Source organism: Pinus tabuliformis, chromosome 2_2 (assembly GCF_031772625.1).
Source record: "Pinus tabuliformis cultivar Carrire ecotype Pingquan chromosome 2_2, CPIR1, whole genome shotgun sequence".
In the NCBI taxonomy this organism is placed as follows: Eukaryota; Viridiplantae; Streptophyta; class Pinopsida; order Pinales; family Pinaceae; genus Pinus; species Pinus tabuliformis.
This window is the reverse complement of record NC_142300.1, coordinates 118,904,348-118,932,161: the sequence shown is the minus strand read 5'-3', so window position 1 is coordinate 118,932,161 and position 27,814 is coordinate 118,904,348.

Below are 27,814 nucleotides of genomic sequence, written 5' to 3'. Positions count from 1 at the left end.
GCTAGAGTGAGCGGGATTGTCTCACTTTGCAGGTTTGGCTAGAGTTAGTAAAGTAACCCCAAGTCAAGTTTAAGGGGGGAATTGTTAGGTAAACTTGAATCGGGATAGAGTCAAAGTTGACCAGGTTAAACAGTGATGGTTTTGGGGCACATGGTATTATGCACCCATAGTATTCTGCCCGTGGTATTATATGTAATGGAGCTTATAAAAAGCTGGAAGGACTTCATTGTAAAGCAAGGGCCTCGAGGTGAGCAGGGAAGGCTCACTTGGTCTGGTTGGCCAGGGTTTTGGCCAATGCTAATGAAATATCATTAGGTTGGGTTTTTCCCAGGATTTGGGGTTTTCCCGGATAAACATGTGTGTTTATGTGTTTATGGTTGTTGTTGGTTAGTTTTATATTTTTCATCTCGGTAAATCTCAATATTAATTTATGTTCTATGAATAATTTCTTAACATTTTGATTGCTAACTATGTTGGTTGTGTCAAGTACGTGTGTCATACATTACCATCTACTTCTATTCATTCATTTGAGAAATTTGTTAAGGAGCTTAGTGAAGCTTTTGATAGGTACAATTATCAAGATGTATATAAAGGGATCCATCAAGTTAGAATGAAACCTTGTGAATCAATTGGGGATTTTCTTGATTAGTTTATTCACCTTTGTTATGAATTTCCCCAAGAAGATATGGATTGGGATTTCATGAGTGAGAAGTTTCATCATTTAGTTCTAATATTCTTGAAACAATTTGAATATTAATCCATGATTTATTTTTCTCTTCCAACTTATATTGATCATGAGGCACCTCAAATATTAGAGGAGGAACCTACTACCATTTTTGTCCCTTCTCCTACTCATTTTGCATTACCAAACAAGGTAGTTTCTAGTGCTATTGTTGAATTTTGGAAATCCCAAAATTAGATTGTTTATCCCCTTATCCCACCTTCATACCCTTCCAATGTTCAAGATCTTATCTAGAGGAGCCTTGAATTTCAAACACATTCATAGAGCCTAATGTGAAGGATGATCCCTTGATTCCCTGAGATGACATTAATGCACATAATCTTAATTTTGAATATGATTTGATTAAAAGTAGTGTTTCTTTAAGGGATACCTTCCATCCCCTATCATCTACATCTCATGACTTTCTATAATTCAATTCACCTAATTAATCCACTCTACCAGCAATTGCTTTAGATGCTCTTGATTCACATGTTCATGTCTCAAATGGTGATCAAATACAAGGTGGTAATATCTCACAGCTAAAGGAGAAAGAGGATAAAGGCACATTCTATCTCTCCTCTTTTTCAAATTCATCTATGTGAAAATGATGTTCCTACATTATTTGCTGATCAAGAATCTTGTGACATGAGTTATCAATCAGTTGAAATTAAGATGTTTAATCAAATTAAAGGCTCAAATGATTTTCACTCTATCACCAATGATTCCTCTAATTTAGGTAGTGATGTATATGCATTTACATCTATTGACAACTTGATTTATCGAGAAGACTTGGATATGCAAAGCTTAGATCTAGAATCTGACATGACCAAGGAAGAATCTCTTACCAAAGTTCCTTCCTCAGCTCACTACCCTTTGTGTTCTGATGCATTTAATGAATCAAATGATGATAAAGCAATCCCATGTTCCTCAAACTCACAATATGATAAATCATATTTGAAGGGGACATAAGGTGGTAAGGACACCCATGATGAAGGAGAAGATAATGTAATCATTGAACATCTTTCTTATAGTTTGCAATTTTTTCTCCCAAATGGGCTTAATTCATTTTCTTTTGTTTTTCAGGAGACCCTTCTGATCCATGCATATTCGGTTATGATTCTTGAATAATCTTATGACTTAGGTGATCTATTTGGTGATGTTGAAAGATACAATTGAACTATCGATTCCAACAACTAATATCTGGTTCATAATGATCTTGTTAAAATAATTAGTGATAGTTGTCTTCAAGTATATGTGGATATGATCAATCCCTTAAATTTTTATCATTCAACATTTTAAGGTTTTGGGACTCATAAAAAATTCAAGGCGCTTTAGCTTTCGTTGATGGTTATGTCAGAATCTTGCGATTTTGATGAGGTCCCTGAACTAGCTCATAACGAAATCTTATTGCATATTTCTTTTTTCATCACTCTTTCTGTTAGGAGAATATTTTTGAGCAAGTGTACCAAAATTCCTATTCTTATTCTATGGGTGATAATACACGTAACAAAAAAGAGAAAATGAGAGAAAAATAAAAAAAATGTAAGTATTCTTTAGATCTGCAAGAACATTGTTAAAATCCTGCAAAAATATGCAAATACTGAAATATGTGAGAAAAATACACATAAGAAACCCAATGAATGGAAATTAATTTTTATTATTATAAAATAAATACACCTATTGGAGAAGAATGCAGACATGGGTCTATAGCATCCCCCTCCATCGGATGGGTTCTTTTACTCCTTGCGCTTCTGCAACTGGCCTCTCTCTCAATAGTTTTGATGAGTAAATGAGGGATATAGGCTAAACTCAATAATGGGAGTTCAAAATTCATAAGAAAATAGTGACGACGATGAAATATCATGTGTGGAGAGTGATGAGAAACCTTTATATTTATAATAAAATGCTAGGATAGATTTAGATTTGGTAAAATAATAAAATATTATTAGACCAAATCAAGATCTAATTGTTAGGAAAATTTAATTATATTTGATAGAGGAAAATATTATTGAAATGATCAACAATCTTTATTTAGTGAACTGACTAAAAAAATAATGAATTATTGAGTTAATTAAGATAAATGGTTAAATAAATAAATAATATGTATTAATTACTTTAAGGAGATATGGTCAAAGTTATTTAAAAATGATTATTAAATAATGGTTTAATAATTTTTTCATAGGAGAAATGTGTAATAATTAAGGAATAATAAATAAATAATGATTTGTTTTAATTATTTCTATGGATGAGTAGAGATATTTTTAATTAGTTTCACTAAATGGGTAAATATGAAAATAACATTAAATTAATTAAATAAGTTTATGGGTTATTTTCAAGTGGATAAGTAAAAATAATTTAGGAAAAATGGTTCTCTAAATAATTTCCTAAAGTGAAACTAGTGTTTTAGGTGTAAAACCCATACTACATAGTGTATTACAATCATCCCAGCGGAAAATGGATAGGTGATCACTTTTTAGGTGATAACAGTCTCACTGGATGTAAGCTCACTCATGAAGGGATTTTTCAAGTTAATTTTCTTAATCCTCAAGATAAAATCTTTGATTAGATAGAAGATTCATGTTTGCTTAATTCTTCTCCATGCAAATATCTTGTATTAAATCTTAGATTATAATGCATGTATTTCACGGATGCATGTAGTTTTAAGCCTACCATTATAATTATCAAAATAGAGACTATCATTGGTTGAAACATTCCTTCCTGTCAAACTTGTTCATGATAATCAACTTCTTATCTCTTTGGTGTATGTCACAAAGCTAATAATTTTTGCGTGCCACACATTCTGTCCTCTTAAGTGCTAGTGAATTCTTGAGTTATTTGGTGAATCAAAGCCCATGTGTTGACAAACTAATTTCCCACATCGATATGACTACTGGATTTGATTTGACATATGCTTCTAATCTTTTGTCAACATGGTATCCTAATTGATTTCCCAAATTTATGATCCCAACAATTATTTTTAATTCCCCAAGCTCTCATATTGTTGGTCTAGTATGTAATTAGATACAAAGCAAACAAATGAAAAATAAAAATATTATATGCCAATCCACGAGTATAATCTTGACACTGGTTCTAATAATTATCACTCAATTAATCATTTTCCCACTGGTAGATCTGATGATATTAGTTTTAAATCAGTTGATCTTGTCGAGCCCATTGATCTTTATGGTTCATCATTTCACTGTTCAGATACTTGTTAGAGAGTTGAGACACTTCAACTTTTGTTAATGGATATGTCAAGTCCTCACGATCCTGATAAGGTTTTTGAATGTGATTAGGTTATGTTTTCCTTGTAATATTCTCCACATGACTTGATTTTGTTGATTGGAATTTCATCTTTCCAAGAATTTTAGGGTATTCAAATTGGTTGTTTCAGATACCATCATCAAATCTATGGTTGGTTAGGGGAATATTATTTGGAAAGCTCTCTTGCTAATAATAAGTTCCAATATTACCTGTTGTTTTCTAAGAAAAAAAATGCAGATGAATGTACATTTGCATGATGCTTTCAATATTTGTTTGTTCATTGTATTATCTAATGAGGTAAAATTTCAGACTAGTTACAGGGAACACTTATGGCACACCCTTATGTCTGTAAGAAAGACATTAATTAATTTCTTGTGTGATTTATTCAATTAAACATATTTATTTATGTGCATTTTATCATCTTGGTATTAACTACTTATGGTTTTGTACTTGCAGGTTGAGACCAACTCTTGTGGCTACATTGGAAATTTGATTTCACATGATCCTGACCTTCTAGTTATATAGATTAGGATTTATGTTTAGTCATGATTCATTATTAAAGTAGTTGTACTTCCTTTCATTTTTTTGTAGTGTTTCTATACCTCATATCAATTTTGTCTTTGTTTTTCACCCTACATTTATTTCCTTGCATTCTAAATTTTCCTTTTATTAGAGTTTCATTTTTGCATCTCTTTTACAAGTTTGTATTGAATAAAGACTTTGTGTGGAATCCATTTTGTTTGGATATGAAGTAATGTGGAAAATTTTTTAAAGAGGGAATTGTGACCACTAACAATTCTTGGTTAACTTTGAATCCCATTATTTGTTTAGGCCTAAATATCTCAAGAGTCCATGATGCTTAGATGGAAAATAAAAATCATTCCAAATGAAAGCCTTAGCAGATCTATGATGCTTATATCTATAATAAGATCTTTGTTCTTTGAATCAACAATTTTTATTGATTGGATTCTAATGTGTCAACTCAGTCAAGTAGAGAAGTGAAATGAGAAAAATTAAATGAGAAAACTAATATCAAAGGTATACATATAAGAGTTTTTTTGAAACAAGGAAAAACCTCTATTACTCATAGAATAATTTGGGATCCCTCTTCTACTCATGGTGATATAAACGCCAATAAAGTTTTAATGAGCATAAAGTGATTAAATGAACAAGGGGTCAAATAAAAGAAATGATTCATGTATAGAGAGGTGAAGTAAACAAATTCACTCGGGTACTAAGCAAGTTCGTTGAGAACGAAGCAATGCTTGTGATTCCTTGAAGTGAGTCCATCGGGTACTGAACAAGATTGTTGTCAGCTAAGAAACATCAAAGATGTAACCAAAATTTTGAACATCTTAAACTCATATATTTACATGGTCCTACTCCATATTCGAAATGATTGAAGCTTAACTAGTTTTGTTAAGTGTGTTAAGACGCTAAAGGAACAAGATGGACTACATCTATAACTAGTTAAGTAAGGAAGCTAGGGAGATCTACCAAATGAGATAATACTTCTTGAAATATATACTATATGTTTAAATATAGACCCAACTAGAGAAGATGGGGTTCTTCTAGTGAATCCCGAAATGTTTTAGCTGCTACAACCCCCACAAAAAATTTTCCTACCTTTAAATTTTGGATCCTCTTTATGATCATGCCATCTTTTGTTTCAAGCAATTAAGGTCATCCTCAGTCCTTTTGCCTAAGCGTTCAAGTCTTCCTTCGAGAAACCTAACTGCCAGAGCTATTTTCTTACATGTATCTAGCTCTTGATTTCTTCACAAGCACACTTTCAAGAAAGGCTGAGTGCACTTCATAGTGATAGTGTTGCACACTCTTTGCCAACAATGATTGAACACTCCTTGCTAACAGTGATTGTGTAGTCCTTTCCAACAGTGATTGTGTAGTCCTTGGCAAAGTGATTATGTAGTTCCTAGTGATAGCGTAAGGGATCCTCTGTAGAGAGTTAGTGTACACTCCTTACTGATAGTGAGAGAACACTTCTTTGAGTCTGTACAGTTACACCTTGTAGTGGAACTCAACTCGCTCTTGGATCCTAGTTTCTTGAGATGCACCAAGCACACTGACAAATCCCAACCCTAATTATTATTTTATATCTCTATATAAAGATTCCATCTCAAAGCTCATCTCACATTCATATTTCACTTTTGAACTCAATGCACTTTTGGAGCAAAAGGAACATTATCTCACTCAAGGTTGCAAGTGTGCCATCATTTGGGTGAGTTTCTCAACTATCTCTTTTGCTTTTGACTATGTCATTTTTAATTTCTATTTCTTTTGTAGGTGTCACCTTTTCTTGGTTTTATTCTTGCAAGTGTCGATTTTTCTTTCTTTTTCACACGTGTCAATTTTTTCCTTGCATGTGTCACTTTCACTTGTTTTCTCATATTATTTTAAGACACCTTGTCACACTTTATAGATGTAGGTCCAATGAAATATATTACACTATTTGATGTTATCTATCATAAGAACATGTGTTGGACACTCTCCCATGACATAACACATCTTTTGATCATATTCAACACTAGTGTCGTAAATACTTGTATCCTAACTATCACACTTGGAGATAAGTGGCATTTCATCATCACTTTAATGAATACATGTTGGTTTAGGAGCTATGCATATTATTGTCATGCACTTGATTATGTATGTGTGTTTGATCATGTTCAGTACCTATTTGAATTCTCTTACTCTCTCTTTCGTCCTATTGATCTAACACAACCAATTCTGGAGTTATTCCTTGTCCTCACATCATGCATAAGTTTTGAACACCTTTAACCTTCAACCAAGTGACGATCAAAATTTTCACTTCCAAGCCTCAGTAAAGAGCCTCTTGTTACTTACACTTTCCCTTTATGGCCATCTTGAGGACAAACTCCATTCACATTGCACATTGTGCATCTCTAGAGCACATGCACTCAACCATTGTTACTTACACTTTCCCACTGCACAAAGCCTTGATCAACCCTACCTCGTGTTGTGAATTCAACACTCCTAATTGATAGTGGACTACACAATACCGAGGCCTCCCTCCCTTCATTTCACATTAAGTATTCCTGGAGCACAATGATCCAACTTCCTTCTAGTTACACTTACCCTCTACATAATGCCTTAATCAATATTTCCTTCATTGTGCATTACACAATCCTCGTGGATAGTATGGTCATTCCTTATCCCTTGCATTGGTAACCTTCATAATCCATATAGCCTCCTCCTCAATCATTGTGCATTACGTAGTTACAAAGCCCAAACTTCTCACCCTTGTCTCCTGGAATCATCCACTGTGCAAGGCCTTGCTTCTCTTTCTTTCCATTGTGAAATGCACACTTCCAATGCATAGACATACATCCCTTACTTCTTAAATTTAATATTTGTACCTAAGAAGGTCCCTTTCTCATTCTTTAAACATTGTTCCATCATAATCAACACCTCACATGTGAAAATAAAGATAGAATAGGTGATTTTGAGACTGATGGTGCCTTTTCATGAGTGAAATTCATTTGCAAGTGTGATCATCCTATCATGGCAAGATGATACTAAAGGAGGCTATAAAGAATAAGTTACTAGAAGGACACCTGTTGAGATAAGACACAAAGATTCTATCATGTAGGAGTAAAGGAATATTGAACCATGATAAAGAGATGGAAACTCATGTTGACTTAGAAGGTTCTAATTCTTATCCAGACCCTGTGGAGGGTGAAATGAAGCACATGACAGATCAATCATGAAGAGTTAAGGCATAGAAGAAAAGGTAATAACTTGGCATCAATACACTACAATTAAGTCCCATGTTAGAGTCACCAAGTTGTAGCTATTCAAAGTGTCAACATAAGAGTTTTTTTTTTTTGCCTCATGTATTTTTGCCACATTATTGATTGAATGTAATTATGTAATTTTGAAAGTTGGTAAATGTAAAATGTGTGGAAGCCCAAGGGTCACACATGGAATATGAAGAGTCACCATGAAGTCCAAGAGTCATGTAGGAGCTCAAAAGTCATGTGGGAAGTCAAAAGTCATAAGGGAGGTCAAGAGTCACATGAGAGGTGAATAGTCACCTCATTTGTTATAAATAAACACTCATAGCTCAATAAAATGGACTTTTCACCTTGGCTTATTTGGCTTAACATAGGAGAGAAGATCATTCTTTGGAAGAGAAAGTGGTGGATTAATGTTACACTATTGGGGATAGTGTTGCATCATTGTAGTTGTGTACTTGGAAATTCCCCTTAATAAGTTGAAACTCTAAGATCCAGTGCATTTTCATGCATGTATCGTGGGTCTTCTAGGACTATTCTTTTAATGTTTACAGTATACTTTTTTGTTTATACATACTAAAGAAATTAAACTGTTTCATTGGCTTTGGTATATATCTTATTGAGTGTTCTTTGTTACTTGCTTTCATGATCATTGATACTTTCTGAACTATTATGTAGGTCAATTAAAGATTCTTCTTATGCTCGTATATGTTTTATTATGATAGAATTATTAATTTTCTTCTAAGTATCACTCTTTCTTTTCCCGCCCGTGAAAGTTCTTTATATGCATTTAAATTGTTGTTTACTAAATTTCTTATCACAAAGTTATGTGCATACTCTCTTGTGTTAATAATTACAACCAAATTAAATATTTAAGATCAATATAATGGTGGCTAGGCTGGATTCTTGGATGAGGATTCTATACTAGATGGTGTGAGGTCTAGTTAGGACTTCATACCGAGGAGACACCTTGAGTTGGCGAACTTCCAACACCATCAAAATATTCCTAGGGACTTAAATGATAACATCCAACATGAGTTTCACCTTTGGGAACCTAATTCATTGGAGAATGGATTTAGGGTGGTAAGAAAAGTTTAAAGAAAAATTATGGCAATAAAGAGGCCTACTACTAACAAATATAAAGATTTAAGTTTTGTCACTCCTCACCTCACATAACCTACAAGGATGACACCACAACAATTGGAGGAAAAAAGAGAAAAAAGGCTTTGTTATAGTTGTGATAGAAAATACACTAAAGGTCATTAGTGTGTTGAGAAGAAATTATTTTACATAGATTGTGAAGAGGACGAAGAAAATGAACAATAAACATAAAAAGAAGAAGATCTACACAAGGAACCAACCCTAGGGGTTGAAAAAGAAGAAATGAATCTTATAATGCATTGGCAAGAATTATCACTTCTCAAAATCTCAAGATAGAAGGATATATAAAGAAGAAAAAAGTAATAGTGTTGATTGATTCATATGGTACCCATAATTTTATTCATTGTAAGATAGCCAAGGATTTGTATTGCTTTCTATATCCAACACTAGAGTGTTAAGTGATGGTTTGAAAAGTAGTAACTATAAATTTCTTAGGGAAGTGGCATAATATCAATCTAACCAAGGGGGAATATGCACTAAATAGTCCAATTCTTTCCATTCCAATGGGTGGTGTTGATGTTGTATTAGTAGTCTAATGGTTACATTATTTGGGGATAATATATTTTAATTTTCAAGAATCTTCCTTGGAATGTTTCTAGGAAGGAAGGGAATTTGAATTAAGGGGTATCACAAGGAAACCTGAGAACATACTAAATTCCAATGGCATGACAAGTATTTTGAAGAAGGAAAAACACAGGGTAATTTCACAATTATGCTCACTAGATGTTCAAACATATAAGTCATCCATTTCTCTAGTTATCCAAAGATTCTTTGACAATCATTATAAGTTATTTGAGACTCTGAAAGGTATCCCACCTATTCATGATCATGATCATGCTATTCACTTGATTCCAAGAAGTGTTCCTCCAAACATAAAACCTTACATATATCCCTATTCCTAGAAGAGTGAAATTGAACGTATGATTGCACAAATGCTAGAGGTAAATATAGTTCATCCTAGATAAAGTTATTTCTCTTCTCCAGTAGTATTATTTCTCAAGCAGGATGGATCAGAGCATATGTGTCTGGATTATAGAGAGCTCAATAAGATCACTATTAAAGATAAATTTTCCATTCCCGTGATTTGTTGTAGTGTTTTCTTCTTAATGATGTACGAAAAGAACCCACTTATGATTGTGGAGGAAAAAAAATCTCAATAATATAAATGGTTGCTAAACATTATAGATCTGTAGCAATTGATAGAACAAAACCTGCCAAATTCCAGATCTATGCTACAACCATAGTTAAACAAAAAAAAAAGAGAGTAATAACTCCAATTATCCAATGGAAATCAGATATGTAAAGAATAATTTTATTATAACACCTTTGGAGGGAAAAAATAGATGTTACCAGCCCCCCTCTATGGGATGGGTTCTTGGATATCCTCAAATGTCTTCAGCTTGTGTAGAGTCTCTCTCCTCTATAATGCATAAACCCAACAAATATATGGTGTGTGAAAATGACAATAATCAGAGTTACAACAATGATTACAATCAAAAGTGAAGAATAAATGGAAAACCCTTCTATTTATAATAGAATATTGAGTTATCCTTGAATAATGAGCAATAATAAAATATTATTGATCCCATTAACCACATGGAATATTTTATTTTATTTGTTTAGGAGGGAAAAAGTATTTGAAAAATAATTTATTTATCATCTCAAGGAATTGGTTAAAGAATAATAAACAAATAAGGATTTATTTGATTATTCCTAAGGGATTTAGTCAAATTTGACAAAGAATAATAATTAATTAGTGATTAATTAATTATTCTTGGAGACAAATAAGATAATTAATGATTTATCTATTTATTTTTCATGATCGGGTCAAATTTGACAAGGAATAATAATAAAACAATGGTTTAATTAATTATTCCTAGAACAAAATCAAATAAATAGTGATTTATTTAATTATTATTCATGGGTTTAACTGTAAATTACTTAACAAAGGTGGTCTATTAAGTAATTTCTCATAGTGAAAACAATTTACTATGGTAAAATTGGCTTTACATGGTGTACTTTGATCCATCTAGTATGTTAGGATAGATGATCAATTTTTTGGTGATAATAGATTTCCCCCCAATGTATGAGTGTTAGGAGAAAAATGTATGGTCGAAATATCTTGTAAAGACACAATCACTAGACAACATAGGGGAGTCAGAGAGAGAGAGACCAATGAAGCTGAAGTGAAAGAGGATAGGGACAATAGGGGCAAGACTAATGCAAGTATCCTTTTATGTTGTGGTATTGAACCTTAATGAGGTGGAGGAGGCATACCCATACCCACCGAGATAACTTAGTAAAAAAATAATGGTTTGCCTAGAAATATAAAATTGAGTAATGAAGTACATGCTGAATGGTACATGACACATTGGCATAACAGAGCCACAAAATAATACAATGTATCCCATATACATAATTCTCCTAGAAAAAAATGAGCTAGGACTTAATACAATCATATTTGAGTACATGAGATACAAAGCCCCTTCCCTCAAAAAATGGGTGGGAGGGAGGGTAGAACAACTAGAGAATCCCTGCTCAACAAACAAGGGCTCTGAAAAATGGAATGGATCATTTGGAGGAGATGTCCATGCTATAAACACCGCGATCAGTAGGAACCGAACCCATCAACTCTGCGGAACTGCATATGAGGCTATAGCATAGTAGGTATGCATCTGGGCATGTGGGAGGCTACTTTAAGGGCTATCCCCTCATAAGGTCTGAAACATCTCAAACACACCCGAGAATCACTAGTACAATTTGGTGCATCACTAGATCATCAAGTGCATGAATCACGAACATGAAACGACTGAGTCAAAGGGAAATAATGAGTCCCTCTACTTGATCCAAGGAACCGAACAAGAATGGAAATTGTAACTGAGATACGCCGCCCTCTAGGCCATTCATCTGGAATAAATGAGATGATGTCGATAGAACAGGGCCTGTGATAGATGAGGCAATGAGGATCCTTAATTAAAGTAAGAGGGAAAATAGTAATGTGACGGATGGACTGACACCAGGGACAATGGGGGAAGAGGGAAATGAGGGACAAACAGATGACTACCCTTGTTAGAGCATAAAGTGTATGGTTGACCTAGAAGCAACTGAATCAACTTTAGAGGGGATGGGGATAGTATGATTAGAGGCGAAAATGGGCAACACAAGATGAATGATATGCAAATATGGATGGAATACTGTGACATGATAGAATGGGATATGAAATGGACTCCAAGGATCCAAGGATTACTCATCATGGATGCTTTGAACCAGGGCGACTCAATGATGCTACCACACAGACTAGGCCCAGTGGGGACTCTCAAAACATGAGTAAATTATGGTTACTCATGACAAAAATTGACATATGGTACAATAAGTATAAGAGGAAGTGGACCTCAAAGTACAAGCATCACTTTATGGTGAAATTCAATTTTGAGAGGCGACAAAGTGACCTTTCATGGGAAAATGGTTTCCAGTGAAGGTCCAAATCATCAAAAATTGAGGAAGACCCACTATAGAGCTCAGTGAGAGCTTTCGAATGGTGCTAATGGTTCATCAAACTGAACTACAGTCCATTCACAATGGGCGATAGAAAAATTGGGGAATTTTCTATGAAAGGGCACTTTCCCTGCAATTTGGATGCATTTGCTAAGTGAGATGTGGTGAATTTAGAGAGGAGAAAGAGGCCATAAATATTATGGAGATTGTAGTAGACAAAATAACCATCGGAATCAAGATCTGCAACTTTCAGGTAGGTGGCCTTACTCATCTCTTCAATTTTAGTGGTTAATTTCTTGATTTTTGGCACCTGGAAGCTCCCTGGGAGACCCTTGCTCTTGCTCACAGTCACATTGAACTTTCTAGTCCTAGAAATGTGATCTAGATCGTAGGAAACAACTAGAAACCTATGAGATCACATTTTCTGGGCTGAAAACTGTGATTTAGGGATGGAGAGAGAGTTGGTCTACTGGCCTGGTGGGAGTTGTATGTTGATCAATGTAGACCATTGTTTTCTTTTCTGAACTGACAAGACATGTGGTGTTTTGCAGATATGGTATAGCTAAAAATAAACTGGCGTGAACAAGACTTGGACACTCTTTGATCTAAGATCTAGGGGGATCAGATGGTTCGAGGGGAATTGGCTCATTATGTGGTTCTCAAGTTGGTAGAGAACCCATTGATGAGGGTAGGTGAGCCCTTTCTATCGAGAATTATGAGCTATTGGGATCCAGACAAAAGGTCTTAGTCATGTAGGGGCACAAGATTGAGCTCACATTACAAGATATTTACTTCTTGACTATACTGCCTCCCTTTGGAGTCATAGGGGATATTCATTCAGTGTTGCCTCGTGGGAGGAACGTTACTGAGTTTGTGGAGTTCCATTGTCGATGGCGTGTTTGTGTCAAGGGCACGACTATCCCGCTTGTTGATCTAGATAGGCTGGATACATAGGCTTTTTTTGTAGCTATGCTAAGGGTATTGGGCATCCAAGCATTCCATCCCATCACTGGTGGGAAAATAATGTTGGTTGAGAGTGTTTTAACCGCGACGTACTATGGGTGGGCCTAGGTGATGCTGTCATCGTTGAAATGACAATTGAGTCTTTGCAAGAGGAAAGTGAATCATGACTGTGCTTTTGTTAGAGTACTATGTGCATTCTTCTTTGAGAAGATACCCACTATCTGTGCTCATGTACAGATCTGAGATGGGAGCCCACAGGAACCTAGGATGCACTGCTGGGGGTAGCTACTGTGAAGAGGAGGAGGAGGGGGAGTCGAACAGGTGTTCCGACCTAAGTTTTTCGTACATTAGAATCTGATGCCCCTTTACATTGATGAATACCCTTATAGCGGGCTGAACTATCAGGGGGATCCTGACTTGCCACTTCCACCTGGCTGAGCATGGGGACCAGGCGGTAAGTATTAAGTTGCTATGTTTTATGGTGAATTTTATATTTCTATCACATGTATATGGTATTTAGTATGAAACATGTTGTATGTAGACATAGAACTAGTAAAGTTGATAGGATATGCAAGCTGAGCTGCAGTGCCTACGGCTACAGATCAAGGGACATCATTGTCACAGTAGGGTCTAGAGGAAACAACGTTGCTTGCTTATTTTCATCATAGGTTTGATGTACTCTTGACTAGGGTTTCAGAGTGTGGATAGCATGACTTAGAGAATCAATACACAGATGAGTGCACCGGTCTTCCCTCAGAATGGTGAGGTATCGTGCAGTGCGTGGCAATGGCTGGTCAGGAAGTATGTGATCTACGTGCAGGTGGAGTAGAGCCTTTGCACGAGATCTGCCAGACAATGAATACATGGAGAGACATGTGGGTCCCATTGATTGTGATTTTTGTAACATGCTATGGGCATGTCAAATATGTTTAGAGTGATGACTCCAAATACTTTTATGATACATAATATGATTATGCATTTTATATGACGATGATGGTTCACCATTTGTTTGGTTATCTTCTATGATATACATGTGATAAATGCCAATATAGAATGTTGTTTGTAATGGTATCTACAGAGTGATTTTGGGCTCTAGGCACATGAATAAAAGTAATGGTTTCAAATTCACGTACCAATAACTCGTAGATATTTTCTACATAGGACATGGTTATGCGCATGATACACACCAATCAATTGCATGACATGTAGAAAGGAATCTAAATGAACATGAAGACGAAGGATGCGATGAGTGAGGGAATTGAATAAAAAGCCTCTCGCTACATCATATTCAACTTGATTATTGGTGGCAGATCCAATGCACACTCCGTTTGAAAGGACTAACTTATGCAAGGGGGTAATAATGGCCTAGGCTGTCGAGGCTAGATTCCAAGAGAAGAAACTTGCACTATTGGCATGACCGATATATGATGTGGATGAGAGATCCATCTGAAAGGTGCAAAAGATAATGGATGAGATGATGTAATATACCTAAATTCATGGTAGAAATAAAGACATATAAATGAGAGGGATGTGCTATGAGAAAAATTTCTTGAGGTAGAGCACATTGGGAGAATCAGGAAGGAAATGGCCTTCAAAATCCTCTAAAGAAATGCCCCCTTACTTAAGGGTAGGGGTAATCAAGGGTATACATAGCTTCCATGGTGTTCTCATCAGGCTGAGAGATGGGTGGACGGGAGGAAGGCTGACTACATGATGCAGCGACATTACCTGGTGCATCAACCTAATAAATAAGGTTCACATACGCATCATATTGAATGGTAGAGGACGAGCTAGTAGATGGAGGACCTACGAATATTGAGACTTGGGGTTCTGTTGAAAGAGGTTTAACAGAAGCGCGTGCATAAACCTCAAAAAATTTTGACTACGGGGAACTCAAGAATGATGACAGGTAAAGGATAGGGCCTGTGGTTTCCGTCATATTGACATCGGGGGGAGGGATCAAAATAGTGGGGCCAGAGTCTCCCTGTTCTGGTTGACTTATGGTACAATAATCCATAGGTAGAGGAGTATATGCTCCACTACGAGTGGTCTCATATTCGCGAATCACCCCAAGGAAATCGTAAAATTCATCAAGATGAGGGCAACAATGGGAATAGTGACCATGAAGATCATACAGGGAACAAGGGTGGTTTGTGCACAACGTTTTGAGTTTCTTAGGTGGGACTGGTAAGTTGACATGGAATTTTGGAATATTCGACTCACCATATGCTTCATGAACCAAAGGTTTAAGATGAGGAAGATTGGGAAAATTGTTGGTAGCATGCCCAACAACTTGACAAAAAGTGCACAAGGGTGTCAGATTTGGGGCCTTAGGAGCTGGAGGAGCTTGGGGAGCCTTTTCCTTAGGTTCTTTCCTTTTAGCTTTTGCTCCGTGTCTAGATTATTTCACAACAGGAGTTGGTTCCTATTGACGTTGTGATGGAACTGAAGTAGCGATAAGGGGTCACGGGGACTGGTTGAACTAGGGTCAAAGCATGATAAGCTCTTAGCTAACTAGGCAGAATGATTGTAGGGGGGTTGATGTACCATACAGGGGCCCCCAAAGTCATGTTAGGAAACACCAGTTAAGCCATGATAGGGACAAAAAATACTCGTGGAGGTGGGAATAAGAAAGGTATATGGCCTGTAGGGTAATGTCCCAGTGGAATAGTTCCTAGATGGTTAAGACTTGGAGGAATAGTTCTTGGTGGAAACATAGGAGAGGCACCAACAAATGAAGGAGGTCTTGGGGGGTGGATCCACTGGGCTCAGCTGGAAGAGAAACAACAGGGTGCTAAGGAGCTGGTTGTTGATCTGGTGTACCAAACTACTTAAGGGAATCTTGTGATGCTTGTAACATGCAAAACACTCATAAAGTTGGGCCTTGAGATGGGAGGGGGAGGACCAGGGAAAGCACCCAACAATGATGAATCTTTATAGATTTCGGGTGAAACACTGGTGGTAGGATTTGAAGATTGTTTGTCATACATTGATGAGATAATGGACTCGGTGGAGGTCACAGATGTTGGCTCATAGTAAGTCAACTGATCGATGGTAATGATCTTCCCTTCATGGGGGAAGCACATCTTGTGGAATATCATAGACACGATAGCTGACATGGCATATGTGAAACTACAACCTAAGAGAATGTTGTAATCCAAAGGGGCATCAACGAATTCAATGTCAACATGTACAGTCTCACCTGCAAGGGTCATTAGACAGTTGCGGTACATGCCCAGTGGAAGGGGCAAGTGTCAATCACAAGCATGCAAAGTGATGGTAGAGGGGGAAAACTCAGGTGACTTAAGTTGTTTCCAAACATCAGCAAACATCACACAGGTCGAGGTGCCTTCCTTGATAATGCATCCAGAGATGATGGAATTACAGACAATAATTGGTATTTGGAAAGCAACAGACGAAGGAAATGGGGGATGCTCTGATGTATCAATCGGGAAGACAAGCTTACGATTGTCGAAAGGATCTACTGCACCATATGCAATTAGTAGAACTTTCTTTGGGGATGGGCACGATTAGAGGACTTCTAGTGTCGACATGTTAGTAGGTGATTGTGCCAAGTCATCTAATATACTGTATGTATGGGAGATTTTGTTAGAAGCCGCATTACGACGTAGTGGTCCCTACGGGATCTTAGGAATGGCCTCAATTTTGGGTCGAGGGATCTGTAAAGGACCATTTGGTGTAATAAGAGGCTCAACAAATACTTTGGTTTTGGACTCGGTCTCAGATGAAGTCGAAGGCTTGTCATATTGATGGAACCGACTTTACAGGTTGATGTTGGAGGGGTTAACCTCATCACAGTTCATCATAAGGATCTGGTAGTCACCAGGACCAGAAGGTTGGGGGAGATGGGTGGCTTGACCAAACTGAGGTTGAGAAACAACAAATCCTTGCTGAGGGAAAGGATTTATGAGCATTTCTAGTTTGGTTGGCACATGATTCTGAGGTGATTACTGACCTCTAGAAGCTACTTGGGCTTCCCACATTTGGCGCATCTGGGGTAAGAGGGGAGACTCATGTGTATAGTGGCCATGTACAACATCCACAAGGCTTGTTCGTATGAATAGCCTTGTTTTTCTTGGGCTGGCCACCTTGTTGCTCGTTGTTTGTGTTAGGCTGGTTCCCCTGGGGTTTACTAGGTAGGAATTGGGATGGGGTCCCCTGGGTCAATTTTGGGGAAAAATCCCAAGTTTTGGGGAAAAATTCCCAAGTTTTTATGTACAAAATGTAAAGTCTCCCTGAATTGTGGCCGTAGAGCACGTAGATAGTTAAAGAGTCATAAAGTGTTTTACCCTTCTTTATGTAAGTTGAGTCGGCTTTTTGAGGATCTACCCATCATCCATGGACCATGGGATTGTATAAATAATTGTGTATTAGAGAGTCTAAGGCAAGAAGAGAAGATGAAGATGAATGTAAAGGGTCAATAGAAGGAAAAATCGTAGAATTCTTAGAGTAGAAGGAATCCTCTACAGTTGTGTGCATAAGGCCTAGAGTAGAGTCCGCAGCTGAGTGCACAGACCCCTGCAGCTGAGTGCTTAGGGAGGTCTTGAGTCTAAAGGTTGGACTAAATAGTAATAAATAATACTTGTGTTTATCTCTTTACTTCTATTTTATATGAATGCGTTTTATGTTGTAATGGGTTTATGAAATAATAATTTATTGATGCGCAACTTTACACGATTTATATTGTTATATGAACACAATTGATGTTAACTATTTACACAAAGATTATCTTGTTTTATGTTAAAGTTATTGAAAACTTAAGCTGATCTGAGTAGTTGTTGGGTTAAGAGTAATCTTTGATGCACGTAAGTAGTTGATTATCATGTTCAAGGTTCACGAAATATAATCGTAGACATTTGTGGTGGTCTAGAGGTTGATTAAAGGGATTTATATAGATAATCCATAAGGTCTTATCAATCTACGATAAAATGGATTTAGGGCATAAATGTCACGCTAACCTCTGGGTGTGGAAACTTGGTTCCAGCATGCTCCCATACTGCTTCGGGTGAGACTTCAGTCTGTGATCCATGGATTGATGCCAAAAGGGCTAGTAGTGTAGGGATTTGTTTGGCATAACTAACTATGAAACTAGGTTAGGACCCACTAAGCCAACAAATGGTCCCATGGGCTTGGTGAGTCCTGACCAAGGTTCAGAGTTAGTTGCACCAAATAATTTATACAGATGTCACAACAATTATTCTACAATTTTTGTAAATTAGTCGGCCACGATGAACATAACTCTTGTAGCTATGAATTGATGATGGAAATAACACCGGTGTATTGAATACAAACAAAAACTCGATGGATCAAGGCACTGGGGGAGTGCGTAGAGTATATAAGGGGCACGGATAAGGCCGAGGAGGAGGGGGACCTAGTAGAGGTCGAGGACAAGCTATTTGCTACAATTAGTTCTAGGACACTACGTGTGAGAGTGTATGAGACAGACACAATCGTCGTGTCGGTAGTGCACTCAGTTTGACCATGTGATCAAAGAATGCCCTATACTGATAGTTAAGATGCAAGAGAAGAAGGTGCAGCCTCAGTAGCCTACCCAAAATCTACATATGATGAGGGCTAAGCCACGCGAGGAGGATCCCAATGTGAATATTATGTTGCAGAGTGAAATGATGAATGGTGATGATAAAGGAAAGAAAACTGAAGAAAGTGAGTGGGTTTGCAAGTCTCCAAAAAAAGAGGTTGGGTTTGATCTGGAGATGCAAAGGAAACATTCATGGAAGCAAAGAAAAGCTTCCCTGAGGCCTCTACCTCAGGAAGTTAGGACAATATATCTGAAGAGGTTGACCCCTCCATGCTTAATGCTTTCTTGGAGACTTGTCTGAAGCTACTGCATGATAGCAAGGCTATGAAAGGGCTTCATGAACTGATAAATAAGTGTGTTGGTAAGGAAGGTGCTCCTGAAGGAAGCTTTTCTTTGCCCTGAGTTAGTTGCACTATTTTTTGTCTTAGTGCGTCCTAACCCAGGTTCAGAGTTAGTTGCACCAAACAAATCCCTACACTACTGGCCCTTTCGGCATCAATTCGTGGAGTGCAAACTGAAGTCTCACCTAAAGTAGTATGGAGGCATGCTGGAACCATGTTTCCGCACCCATATATCAGCATGATGTCGTTTTATGCCCTAAATCCGCTTTCGCATAGATCGATAAGCCTTTATGGCTTATCAATATAACTCCCTTTAATCAGCCTATAGACCTCCGTGAAGGTCTACAACTGTCTTTCGCGGACCTTGAATAGGCTAATAAGCTACTTACGTGTATCAAAGATTACTATTAACCCAACAATTAATCATATTGGCCTAAGTGTTCGATAACTTTAAAATATAACAAGTAATCTCCCCATAAACAATTAACATCAATTGTGTTAATATAATAATATAAATCGTGTAAAGTCGTGCATCAATACATCATTATTTCATAAACCCATCAAAAAATAAAGTGCATTCATATAAAACAAAAGTAAAGAGATAAACATGGGTATTTCTGCAACAATATTCTTTATTAATATTTAGTCTAGCTTATAGACTCAAGACCTCCCTACGCACTTAGCTCCAGGGGTCTGTGTACTTAGTTGTCGACTCTACTCTAGGGCTCTGCACACATAGTTGCAGAGCCTTCCTTCTACTCTAAGGCTTCTATGATTTTTCCTTCTATTGCCACATTACATTCATCTTCATCTTCTCTTCTTGCATTAGACTCTCTAAGACACACTTCTTTATACAATCCCATGGTCCGTAGAGGATGGGTAGATTCTCAAAAAGCCGACTCAACATACATAAAGAAGGGTAAAATCGTTTATGACACTTTAACTATCTACGTGCTCCATGACCATAATTCACAAATACTTTACATTTTGTACATCAAAACTTGGGCTTTTTCCCCAAAGTTGACCCATGGGACCCCATCCCGATAGGCCCCCAACACAAAGATTGTGAGTCACCCTCACATCACCAGGCTAGAATGCAGATCTTACTCCGAAGATCCCCTAGCTCCACTTGTGCAACTACTACCTCAGCCATGCTCTGCATGGTTTCTTTCTTGATATGTTGCACTAGCTTCTCTGTGGCTCGTCCTGCAGTGTCCTACTCGATTTTCTACTGCATACTCTACAAGTTCACCAATTTCTCCTGAATATTAGAAGAGACAATGTAGGACTCGTCCAACCAGTGTCCCAATCTGGCCTTAAGAACAACCTCTTTCTTTTGTGCCACTTCCACCTGTGTAAGCATCTACTTTGCCTCTTGCAGCTTGGCAAGGCGTTGTGTTGTAGAAACGGTGTGCGCGATCACCCTCACCTCATCATATTACTGCGAGAGCTAACTGACTTCTGTATTCAATACTTATAGGGTGGGATATTCCTGCAAGGCTGTGAATACCTCAATAGCTTGCTTAAACAGTGCGGTGTAGTCCGCCACCATTGCATCCACCGTTGTGACTCCATCTTTGACAGTGGCTTCACGCTGTTCCCTTACCTCTTGAGGGGTTGAAGGCTGCGACTTGAGATCTAGTTCTGTTATCTTTAGGCTCAGCTCAAACTGGACTCTATACACCTCTACCTTGGCATTGCGCATGCCCATATCAAGTTTTTGGATCTTTGCCTCCAATGGTGCCTCCTCCTCGATATGTAGTTTCGACATAGTTTTGCATGCTTCTGCCACTATAGCGGCAAACTATGCCTTCTGCGCATGAATTTTCTCCTTCGCCTACAATGCCTTTGAATCCTCAATGAACATTTTTTCGTTGTTCATTCTATATTCACTTATTAGGCTTAGTGGGAGATGCTCTTGATCTCTAAACTCTACTGTCACACCTTCCTGTAGTTGTTACACAAAATATTGTCACCATGACATTTTGCAATCAGTGTGAGTCTATCACCACTCACACTTTCCTCCTTTGCAAGTCTTAAACCTCAGCTCTTCATGTCAAGCCTTGAAAAATTAGAGGAAGCCCTTAAAAATCTCTAAAACTCTGGTTCTGCACTTTCTCTTAGCATTACCTACGGTCCCGCACCGACTGGTCATATCCCCTACGTACCTGACCGCTCTGTCTCTGTGTAATGGGTGCGAACCCCTGTAACAGTCAAAAAGGTGCAAGTACATTCTTAAAAACTCACTTGAGATTATTTCTGGAAGCTTCTAGAGGGAATCTTCAGGTGGAAAGTTCACTCCTTTAAGGTGCATGCATCCCATACCTAAAGGAGCTAACCCCTTGATGTGAGGAGCTTATCCCTTTGAAGGAGGACTCTATCCCTTTATATGTGGACCTGTAACTTCCTTCCTCTGCACTATAAAATGAGGCATTGGGCTGGTTAATAAAGAGGTTGAAAGCTGAATATTTGTTAGGGTAAATGCTGTTGGAATTTAGTTTTCCTAATTAAGCTTGAGAGGAGAGATTACATACCTTTTGATCTCATTGGGAAGAGTGTGAGGCTTTTCAAAGTAGAGGAGATTCTTGCTTGGACCCTGGGAGGAGCTTGTACAACATCAAGGCACCAAAGATTATAAATTTCTTCTTTGTTCAAAGTTAATAGAATCAAGTTTATTTTTCTTAATAAGCTGTCTTTTATGGTTTATTTCATGGATTCCCTGATCACCATGATGAATATGATTTATTATATTTGATATGCAGGTGTTATTTGATGTGTTCTTGTTTGCATTTGCAGGTTCTTGAAAGGAAACTCTTTTGGACGATCGGAGCGTGGATGCCACAAACTAGCGTTGGACTTAAGGTAGGGTCTAAAACACCTCTTGGCTTTTATTTATAAATCACAAAATATTTAGAGAAAGGTAGATTTTCTTGTTCTGCTTGTCGCTACATATCAGTTGATACTAGGGAGATCAGTCTTGTCTGCAAGAACGATTTATTCGGTCAACAAATTGGCGACCATACTGGGGACTTGAATTTTGGTTTTTTGCCTTTACTTTTACTTTGACTTGAGAAACTTTTTCTTGTTTTTGGTTTTTTTCTTGATCTGTGTGGGTTGGGTAGGTTTTAGATTCTGAATTGCTTTTTTTTTTTCACATTTTTGAAAGAGGACCGCACGTTTTGTTTGTAACATAGTGTGGACGTTCCCGCACTGTTAGTTTACTACACAGAGCAGTGCCGCATCTGGTTATACTGGAAGCCTGCGGACACTGTCAAATTTTTGAAAAACATAAAATATTTTCATCTAGTTAAGCTTACGATTTGTTTACATTTTTTAGCCTCTGCCCAGATCTGCATGTGCCTTGTCAGAAAATTCTTGTAAGTGAATTACATTGGCATTTTGGTTTTAGGTGATTTTCTAGAAGTTTTGCGTGTCTGGTTTGATTTTCGCTTGGTATTTGTAGTAACTTAGAGATTAGAAGCCTAAGAAACCGCAGATTACCCTAGTCTTTTTGGTCTTCTTGATGAGTCTAACTGATTTGTGAAATATGCCCTTGGTGAGAAATAGATCTCATTTTCTCTTAGCAAGGCTTTGAACAAACTTGTTGGAAAGTTTTGAATTTCATTTAAAAAAAAGAAAACATAGCTAGGTGTTTTTTGATTAATTTGTTATTCTGAACGAATTAGTCCTTAGTTTGTTGAATAACTAAGTAAAACGTCCTCAAAAAGAAATTTTTAAAGCTTTTACTTCAATTAGGTTTTTAGAAATTTTTAGATCTCAAGCATAGTTCTTCATAGTTTTGAGTGTTTTCTAGAAATTTTAGAATCTCTTTGGAAAGAAATTGTTTTCTGTATTTTTTGAGTGTTGAAAAAGAAAGGGATTTTTTTTTTCATGAGCATAATTAGTAGTCTCGTTTTTGAGTTTATTGAAAAAGACATAAAAGATTTTATTTTCATTTATATGTTGAAGAAAAGGTTTGATTTTCAAAGAATTGCATTCTCAACTCTTTCTTTAGCTAGAAATTCATTGAAGAAAAAGAATTGTTTATCATCTCAGGTGCATTTTTAGTGTTTTGGAGTCGAGTCTTCACACCATAAAGTTTCATCTCCATACCTTTTGACTTAAGAAACAACCTATAAAAATAACGCTTAAAGTAAAATTGATCTAGCAATCTTTTTATTTCTAGGGCTCTTATCACCAACATAGCTTAGGCTAGTATCTTGGAGTAGGGAGTAATTAACTCTCCAAGATAGTTAAAACAAACAAGTAGCTATATCTTGCGGTAGGAAATAAATTCCAATTGTTACATCTATGATTTGGGAAGCTCCTCTTAAAAGATTCAAGCATGAGATCATATCAGAACCAGTGAGGTAATCAATCCTTCCTCATTGGGAACGATAGCAGATATACACGTATTAAAAACGGTAAACCTCGGATTGACCATTGTCGAGGAGCCTAGGGTCACTTGTTGGTAAACCTTGGATTATGTGAAGGAGCCTTCAAGGGTATTGAGCTTTGTTACTCTGCCCTTGCGTGTGTATTGGATCGTAGACTATTCCCCCAGGTATATTTGTTTCTGTTGGTAACCATAGTGAGCATAATCTATAGTATTCTTTCCTAAGGTGACGGTGGAGGGAAGATCCCACTGTACCTGGAGCAGACGTAAACTAGACTCATTTAGAATCTCTGGGGGGTTCTCTTCACTCAAGATGGTTTTGTGAAGAAACTTGTGCCAGTCTGTTTCATTAAGCAGGTTGTCGGGGTAACTGTTCCAATTGCCCTTTCTGTATTGAATTCTACAACGTTGGATTTCATCACCAACTAGAGTTTTGGTACGGAATGTTAATGTTTGTGTGTGGTTTGATCTCCTAGATTTTTTAGGTGTGTGATTCAATTGTTTGTTTCTTTAGAGACTTTAGGTGGTTTTATTGAGATTTTTCTTCATTTGCGTGTGAAGAAATTAAAATATTTAATCGTGGTTGAATTACCGAGACAATCCCGTAGACTTCGGGGGTAACCTCCCGAGTATTCACCAAGCCAACTTGATGGGCTACGAGCTCTTGTAACTCCTAGTGACAGTAGAATTGGGTCACCGGAAGAAAGAGAATCTTCTTTAGTTGTTCATCCTGATTATCAAGTTCAAGCAATAGAGTATATTTCTGAACCAATTTCATTTTCCAAAGTTACTGGTAGTATTTCTTCTACTAGTGAATTGGCTGAAGAACCTAAAATTTCTGAGCCTGAAACTGAAGCTGCTACTACTCCATCCTCAGGATTTGCTTCTCCAACTTCTAGTGGCCCTGGTTCACCTGGGGTAGGAAGGATCATTACCCAAAATCTTCCTTCGAGACTTATTTCTGTTGAAGAACTTGTTAGTCCAGAAGAAGATATAAGTCTCCCTAAAAATCGACCAACTTTAGAACTTAGGGAGCGTGAATCAATTTTCTATAGTCCACCTAGGAGGGATGCTTGTTATCTCTCATTAACCAACTTTTTAGAAAATCCGGGTCTTAGTTTTTCATCACCTCGAATTCATTTTCATCCAACACCTAGAGGTTATTATCCTCCTTTGAATATGTCAAGACAGTCATCCATGTTCTCCCAATCACTAGAAGCATTTTTATATGGCGGTCCTTCTATTCCTTCTGGGTATCAGTCACTCACTGATACTTTTTCAGGAGAATCTCCTCAACCCATTGAACATGGGATATCAACTGCTAATAACGGAACTCAACCGTTGAGTGTAGAAGAAATTTTTATGATGTCTGGTACTATTCCAAATCCACAACCTCAAGGTAGTCAGTTACCACCTTGGGGACAACCTCAAGGTACTCAATTATCGCCTGGGGAGCAACCTCAAGGTAGTCAGTTACCGCTTGGGTGGCAACCTCAAGGACAGTACATTCCTTCTGGATAGTACATTCCTCAAGGTCAACCCCAGACTCAATATATACCTCAAGGTCAACCCCAGTATCAATATATGCCTCAAGGTCAACCCCAGTTTCAGTACGTGCCTCAAGGTCAGTACCCAACCCAAGGTTTCCAACCACCTTCAGGTCAATCATTTTTTCAAGAAGCTGGAAATGTAGCTTTGAATTATCAACCCTATGCTCAACCCAGTTATGGTCCTCAATATGCTCAACCTTCTATGGGTCCATACCCCGGAATGAACATGGTGTGGGATCCATCTCAATCTCAATAGTTTTTGCAACCTAATGTGCAGTTGTCATCTCAATCTGGACAACCTTTGGTTTCTGGTTCAACCCAGCAACCTATCCAGCCTACTATTCAAACTTCTGCACCTAGTGTAGCTCATCAGTCTGGGCCTAGTTCGCCTCGAACTCTGCCTCAAATGACTGCTACAACTACTGCAGCTTCTATGCAATCTACCCACCTACTTCTGGAGTATCGACAGCTCTGGTTTCTACTATTCTTGCATCAACTCCTCAAGCATCTTTACCTCAGTCCGGACCCACAATTTAGACTTCGGTTCAGATGCCTGCAGGACAACCTGGTCCAAGTACAGTTGTCACAAGTCAACCACAATTCACTTATCAACCATACCAGGGACAGTACCAATTCGGTCTTGCTGTGCAAAACCCAGTTTACCAATATCAACTGTACCCTAGATATACTTATCAGCAACCTTAACAACCCCAATACGGTCTGCTTAATCCTGGTTTTCCTGGAGGATATAATATCCCAAATGCAATTCCAATTCCAAGTTATCCTGGATATCCTCCTCCTGGGGCTGGTCTTATGACCCAGGGTTTTCGTGACCCTAACCGTCAGTTACCATTTATTGGAACTTTGGACTTGCCTGATTTGTCATGCCTTATAAACGATCCAATTAATTATCTTTCGTTTTGGCTGCCAATGCTGAATAAGTTGCCTAGTGATATCCCAAAGTTTGAAGGTAAATTAGGAGAGGACCCATCAAACCATGTGATGACTTATCACCTATGGTGTGCATCTAATTCCATCATAGATGATTCAATTCGCTTACGTCTTTTTCAACACACTCTGATTGGTCTTGCAGCCAAGTGGTACATTGAGTTACCGTGAGCCTCTTTTTACAATGTTAGTCAGTTAGCCACTTCGTTCTTAACTCATTTTCAGTTGCTTGTCAGATATGACAATGGCACATAATTATTAACTTCATTAAAATAGTCAATGTCCACATATATTTCAGATCATATTCATGAATGGCGACGTCGACGACGTTTAGTGAAAGTTTTTATTCCAGATCAAATTTTAGCATAATGGTTTGTAAAATCATTGTTACCTAAAATAACTGAGGATGTAGTTAAGGCAGGAGTTGTTACTGAAGAGAAAGTAATTGCTCAAGCTCAGTACCTTGACCTCATTTATACATAGTGAGGTACTTTACATGAGAAAATCCCTGACCTTCTGAAACAAAATCAAATAACTGTAGCTCCTTCAAGGGTCTCATGCCACTGATGGTATGATTGGTTCAGTTAATACCAAAAGTAAGAAGAAATATTCAAAGAAATCTTCTCCTATTATAACTTTACCAGATTCCCTAACAGGAGACTCTTCTGCTGAAATTCCTGCCGATATTCATGTCGTAGAATCATCTACGGCCAAATCAAAATTTGGCAGTAAAAAGAAAGGGAAGAAGAAAAATAAACAAAATTTGAAAGAGAAATTAGAAAAAACTGTGTCTATTGATGAGAAACATAAACTTCGCTATCCTTGTCTCATTTGTGACGAAGAGCATTTTACAAGAGACTGCCCACATCGCGCTGAGGTTGCGAAAATTGTCAAAGGTTCTCAAACGCCTGCTGTCTTGAAGGATCCTTTTCCTAGTCAAGATAGTAAGATGATCCGTTCTTCCTCAAATGCCTCAGAAGAACCCATAATGATGATGTCTCATGTTCGGATTGCGATGTGATCGCAAGATTATGGTAGTAAAAGTCCTGTTGGTGGTAAGGAAGCAAAATCTTCTAATTCAAACCCATCAACTTCAACTCCTTCCGGTTCTGATCTGCTACAGATTGAGAAACCTAATCCAGACACAGTAACCAAACTGCCTACTAAAGGTATACTTCGGAAGTCAGTTTTCAATCCGCATGCAAGACCTTCTCAAAATTATAACATTGTTGAAGATTTAGCTATTTCCCCTTCAACAATGTCGACTTTGGAGGTGCTGCAATCATGCCCAGCACAACGTAAATTTCTATTGTCAACTATAGGAGCTGTTGATATTCAGGACTCGAACCTTATAATCTTTGATTTAGAGAATTGTACACCTTGCCTACCTCATCAAATGGCTTTCCAAATCCAGTGTTAGTAAAAAATAGACCTTGCTTTAGGACAGTAATTAATGAGGGAGCTTCCACGTGTATTATGTTTATCCAGTGTTGTAGATCGCTTGGTTCTCCTACACTCAATCAATCCCCAATGTTTCTAAAAGCTTTTGATGGCCATGGGTTCCATCCTTTTGGCATTCTACAGGATTTACCTATAGGGGTTGAAGGCAAAACTGTTAATCTAGATGTGGAAGTGGTTG